The sequence below is a fragment of the Haliaeetus albicilla genome, chromosome 2, assembly GCF_947461875.1.
Source record: "Haliaeetus albicilla chromosome 2, bHalAlb1.1, whole genome shotgun sequence".
Taxonomy (NCBI): domain Eukaryota; kingdom Metazoa; phylum Chordata; class Aves; order Accipitriformes; family Accipitridae; genus Haliaeetus; species Haliaeetus albicilla.
The window spans coordinates 22,794,145-22,800,144 of NC_091484.1; the positions used below are offsets into that span (position 1 = coordinate 22,794,145).

The 6,000-nt window shown below is 44.3% G+C and overlaps 1 protein-coding gene across 21 annotated transcripts in view; it reads right to left on the minus strand.

Annotated features, from left to right (window-relative positions):
* ARPP21 (cAMP regulated phosphoprotein 21) overlaps positions 1–1,196 on the minus strand; it is a 205,629-nt gene extending 204,433 nt beyond the window's left edge. For 10 of the 21 annotated variants that reach the window (XM_069809821.1, XM_069809971.1, XM_069809930.1 and 7 more), the window contains exon 1: positions 1,044–1,196. The gene's annotated coding sequence lies outside the window, so the exon portion shown is untranslated. The remainder of the gene's footprint in view (positions 1–1,043) is intronic. The other 11 variants (XM_069809871.1, XM_069809860.1, XM_069809963.1 and 8 more) reach the window with 3 other exon arrangements.
* Between the last annotated feature and the right edge of the window lie 4,804 nt (positions 1,197–6,000).

Here is a 6,000-nt window from a genome sequence, read left to right on the forward strand (position 1 = left end):
GAGACTGCTTATTTATTCCACAACTCCCCAAAAATTGTTTCACTGCTACCTGTAGATGGAAATAGTGAGGACGGTGTTGATCCAAAGCCTACCACAGTCCAGGGAGAGATTCCCACTGATATCAGTGTCTTTTGCATCAATCTAACTCTCCAGGAGCACTGCTGGGGCTGACCTGCCCTATTCAGAGCAGAAATGGCTGAATTTCAGAGAAAAGTCTCTTTTTTGCTTTTTTCCCCCCTCAGTTTAGAAGCAGCAGCAGTATCTGGCTTCCAGCACACAGCAGACAGAGCCTGCTCGACTCCCTGAGCAAACCTGCCTCACTGCGTCCATGAGCATTCACATAGGCACTGCACAGCGCACACATGTGTTGTTCAGAAGTCACACTGCAGCACACACGTCTCTTCTGATCTGCCTGACAGCCCTGCCTCCCCTCACACAGTCAGTGGAGAGGGGGTCACATAAAGGGAACAGGACATTAGAAATGATCCTGTGAAGTTTTACAAGCCTTTCGGCTCCCCCTTCCTTTCTCCAGCCTTCACAATAAATAAACACCACCTAGACATTTTGTTGTTCTTACCAAAAGAAGCTGTTATGGTTAAGAAAAAAGAAAGAAAAAAGAAAGAAAAAAGATGGGAGACCTTACAATATTACCCCGGAGCAGACAGATTAGATACTTTCAGAGCAGAGCAATAGCACTTCTTCCCCTCCCCACAACTGCAGTCAGCACATTTGATTTCCTTTTCTATATCTCTCCCATGTTTATTATTAAGACACGTCATCACCACCTAATCACCACTGGAATTGAAAGTAACTTTGCACAGGAGCATTCTAAAATTAGAGAATGCTGATTAAAATTAATGCAAACCCAAAGTGCTGTGCTGTAAAGAAACTATGGCCAACAGATAAGCAAATGCAACCCATATCTGCTAATTCCACAGTGCTGATAGCCGATTTTGGTGGGGGGGAGGTGTGCGTCTTTCCCTTCTCTAAAAGCAGCACCACAAACCCGCCAGCCCAGGGCTCTGCTGAGACCTTCTCCTTACCCCGTCCACACAGCAGGAGTAGTCCCATCCAGAAGTCTCCTAGTTTTCTGCTCCAGAGAAGTCACGCTTTGCTTCTCCCCGCAGCAGCCTCCCTGGGCGCCCACTGCCCTGCTCCACGTCCCACGGACAGCTGGGGCCAGCCTGGGGGGCCGGGGCATCGCAGCGACAGGACACAGCCCTTCCTGATATAATGGGAAGGCCGATGCCAGCGCCGGCATCGGTCCGGGTGGGATTCCAGCCCGGCAGCCCTCCCGCACCTGTCGCAGGGCACCAACCGGGACAATCAGCTGTGCGGCTAATATTAACCACCCGCGCCGCCGGCACCAGGGAAGCACATTGGGGACAGGAGCGTGATCCAGGCACAGAGCAGCTTGTAGGGAAATAACTGTCCAGCTCAGCCTTTAGTGAAAAGAAAAACAAACAAACAAACGAGTGAATATCCCACCAGAGGGATAACCTGCACAGAAGTCCCAGAGCCCGGCACGGTCCTTTCCTGTTTGTTGCATAAGCCTGCTGTTCTCTCCAGCAGTGGTTTGGGTCCTTCCAAAATTGCTGGCCGTGAATAGGAAAGGATGTATTTGTATTTACTGTCTCTCCTACCTCGGCATTGACAACCTCAGGTCCTTCAACAGCTGGAAGAGAAATGCCAGACTGAGCCTCAGCCGTGGCAAGGGTGATGGTCACACAATCGTGCTACTTAATGGCATGCTTTGATTTGTGGCTACCGAGAGAGCACCATGACGGACAGTGCTGTTGCATACAGCAAGAAGGTAAAATAAGCTAGTGCTATAAGTGACTTATAAAAACCAAAATGAAGAAAACCTTCCCACCTGACATAACCTGCAATGATAACATAGCATGTTAACGTCCTGCTTAAAATAAAACACCCACAGAATTGGGCCACTTTTTTTTTTTTTTTTAAGGAATTTTCACAGCGTTTGATTTCCTCTGCTCCCTTGCTATTGCCAGGGTCTCCAGGCACCTCAGGACGCGATGGAGGCATGCACTGCAGCAGCAATAAGCACCAGAGGGCAGCTTAAATACGAACGTGAGCTCCAACTCTAAATTCTCCGATCGAGCAGTTTACAGCAGATCTCCCACAGTCCTAGTTGTAAGCTTCTTTGATGCATCCATTTTGTTTCCATAAAACGACTACGTTCAAGATGAAAGGGATGGAATGCAAGAGCTCCAAGACCCTGCTTTCTGCAAGACCTATCTGGAGGGAATGGGACCCTATGGCGGCAGTGTTAGTGGAGAAATATAGGTGGAGAAACTCATACTGTGTTGTGAAAGGTGTAATGTCTTGCTGCTGGCTTCATGCTGGCTAGATTGTTATTTTAAACCATGTCAGGGACCAGATGGTGCCTTTTAAAAAAAAAAAGGGATTATAAGATAAAATTTAAAAATACACCAGAAGCATTTGTGAAATTGTAGGAGTATCAAAGGGACAAACACCAAAAGTAAACGTAGAGAGACCTTGGCTTCTGAAGAAGAAAGACGCTGCAGTCTGAGAAAGATAAAATGAAATGGAATGCTTCCACTTCTGCAAACCGTGGGAGGCTCCCTAGACAGCTAAATTACAGAGAAAATGTGACACAGCTGAATCCCTACATTCCCCTTGCATCCTCTGAGTAACCTCTTTCATCCCTGGGGAGAAGAAACTCGATTAATTTCCACAGCCAGAGTCTCTTTTTTGATAGTGATATATAGATCAGGCCAAGATCTGGGCAGATTCACTCCTTCCCCACTAGCTGTATTGTTTGTTTACCCGACCAAATCAAGATGGGCTTGCCAGACTGCAATAGCCAAATATTCTCTACTCATTCCCTGACTAACCATTCAAGTCATTCAGTTCAAAAAGAAAGTTTCAGTTTAGCCAGAACATCTGTCTTCAAACTAAATCTTTAAAACAAATATTTAACATCTAAATCTTTCAAATAGCATTATTGGTAGATTTGGAAAATTCTCTTTGCATTTTACAGCCTTTCAGAGAAAAGATGTCAGGTGATGAAAGCTATGTAATCTGGCCCATTAGAGAAAGGAACATTTCTCTTAAGGAATGTGGTTTCAGATCCATTTCTTCCAACCTTTATAATGCATACCAAACTGGAATATGGGAAGCCTGCTTTGTCCTGATGTGACACAATCTGTTAAGCGACCACGTGCAGCCACCTATATAAACAAATAACATTAATTGTTCTTTGCTTTGCTCAGTTTCTGTCAAAGGCATTAAGCTTACTGAGGAAAAAAACTGTAGCTTTCCTTAAAAGAGGAAAGCACCAGACATGAGATTAGTGAGGGATGTTTCTGCCCGCGGCATGGGTTGCACATCCATTTCAGGAAACGTATGTCCTTAGCTAGACTTCTCATTGGAAATAATTCCAGATCAAGTGAAGACCAAATCTAGCTGCAAAGCTTGAGTGCAGGTAAGAGACTATCTCACCTCTGAGCGTATTGGGATTTAGCTGTCTGCTTTAAGCTTGTATTATATATGGGACAATATGCCAGCATATACCATTAGAAGGTAAGCATATCAGAACAAAAAGTTGACACGCAAAGCCATATTCTCCAAAAGAGTTCTTATAAACAACAGAGAGATTCAGGAAACTACCTATTTCTTTTTCAGTCTCAGTTTCCAGCCCTCTGCTTTTTGCAGGACGCCAACCATTCCTGCAGGCACGGTCCCCTTATGGCCACCATCTAGCTGTAATTCAAGAACTTGAGCACAGCTGGTATCATCACTCAATATTGCGCAAGCCCTTACAACACGAAACAAGCTGCTCAGACTCTGGCATGAGGCTAGTGTTGGACCTAGATGTGCCTGCATGCAATTCCCACAAGAGAATTTACCCTACTATTGAGTTTTCTCACATATATGTTGGGGTTTTTTATGGTATCACAGATTTTTGAGTGAGTGTATGGTCTGCCATGATGTTGTCGACCTAGCTTGCTATGCACTATCCCAAGAATCAATATTACAATAATGAGAGGAAAAGCATTTTTTTAGTTCAGCCCCTCCAACCCCTGTACTTTGAAACGTACACCCAAGGATACAAGAGGACAAAAATAGGTATGATCAGATCCACAAGAGCTGAATGCTCAAAAGCCACACTTGGCTTCTGCCTTCTGTGGAGGTGCCTCCAGTTTTCACTGGAACTGTTCCAAATATCTATAACTGTGTGTGCTCAGTTGTACTTCATTGCAGCAGTACTAAACAGCTGGGACTGTAGCTTATATTGAAGATTAGGCCAATCAAGGTCACAGCTTATGTCTCTCCTCCTTTTTTTTTTTTTCCCCCCCCAAAATACCTGGTGGTTAGATCTGTGACCCAGTATATGAAAAAAATAAGTGAGGTTGCCTTCTCTGTCTAAAGGGAACTGAACTGAACCCCACAAAAGGCTCTACCCACTAAGCCACAGCTACAAAGCACTCTGAGGGAGACGTCTGCAATTTCAAACTCTTGCTGTTTCAGTAGAATAGGTAGAATAAATTCTTACGAATACAACAAAAGCAATATGCAAGTTTGCAGCCAGTCTGTATATACAAGGAAATACTCACATATTTCTGCAACAGGACTTTAACTTGGCAGAATGCCTTACTCACTAGACTAGAGGCTTATTTTTGAATGGTCAGCCACCCTTTAATTACCCAAACAAAAATTTGAATGTTTTAATGCACGTGGATCTATTCTCATCTTTGGTTACTAATAATCATCAAGTCTTTGTTCTGTTTCAGGGTTTTTTTTAAGTATATCAGTTCATCTGAAAAATAGCAATAGACACAGCTCTCCAGCCGGTGTGCAGAATGGCGTGTGTGATGTACAGGCCTGCATTGTGGGAGATAAGGCTGAGCTCCTCTGAACTGCTCGAGTCCTGAAGCGAGATATCCAGAATGCCCTAGCTCCATTCCTACAGAAGTCTGTAATTACGCCATCTCTACCACTCTGGGGAAGGCTGGATTGATCACCAGGTTAGCACAAAATTAATTCCAGGCCAAGCCTTATGTGACAGATTGGCTTAATGGTTTCTAAAATAACTCCGCAGGACTTCGCTGCACCTAGTCTCAGAGAAACAGCCCCTCGCTGTACCAGAGTGCAGCGCTGCACCAGGCGCGGGAGCTGTGAACACACAAAAGCAGGGATCTGTCAGCATCCTCATGCTCCCCTCATTAGGATTCAACATCTCCCACAACAGCAGAGGTCAAGGCAAGAACCTAATCACACAGTTACACAGGCCTGTTACTGAGATATCTTGAAGAAATTTATATAGCATGAATTGAAGCAACTGACAGTCACGGAAGGAAGACAAGCATATTCAAAGCTACGCTGTATATTTTACCTGCAGATGAAAGCATATCTCCCAAACAGCACAGAGGTAAAAAGCTCCAATACTTTTTGCTTGCAAGCCCAAATAGAAAAGGTGTCTCAGAGTCATGCAAAAATACAGTGAAAAAAATACTTTCAGTCAGAAAAGGAGCTTAGGAAAGTATAAGGCATCTCATCAGAGGAAATTCATATCATGCCATGCAGAGGATGTTCAGATCCTAGACCAGGAATGCCAGTCACTTTTAATTTTTATATACTTTTTGACAGGTCATCAACACTGCCTTGATCGCAGCAGCATTACTGGCAATAGCAACCCCTGGTTCAGCCCTGTATTGGATACTGCTTCGCAGCAGCTCCTGTAACGCCCGTGGTACATGTATCATGTTTTGGAAATCCCTGTGCTTGACAAAAACTTTCCCAGGCACAACCTTGTGCTGACCGCAATACGGTCTCCAAAATTTTCTAGCAATTAATATCACAGAATCACGATTAACAGACTTGCTGATACGTGAAGGCAGGGAAATGAAGATACACAGGTGGAGAATAGATACTAAAACTGACATAAAATTTGGGGCACAGAAGACAAGAAAGAGAATGGGTGTTGAGGAGGTTAACACTGGATTGCAACTCGAT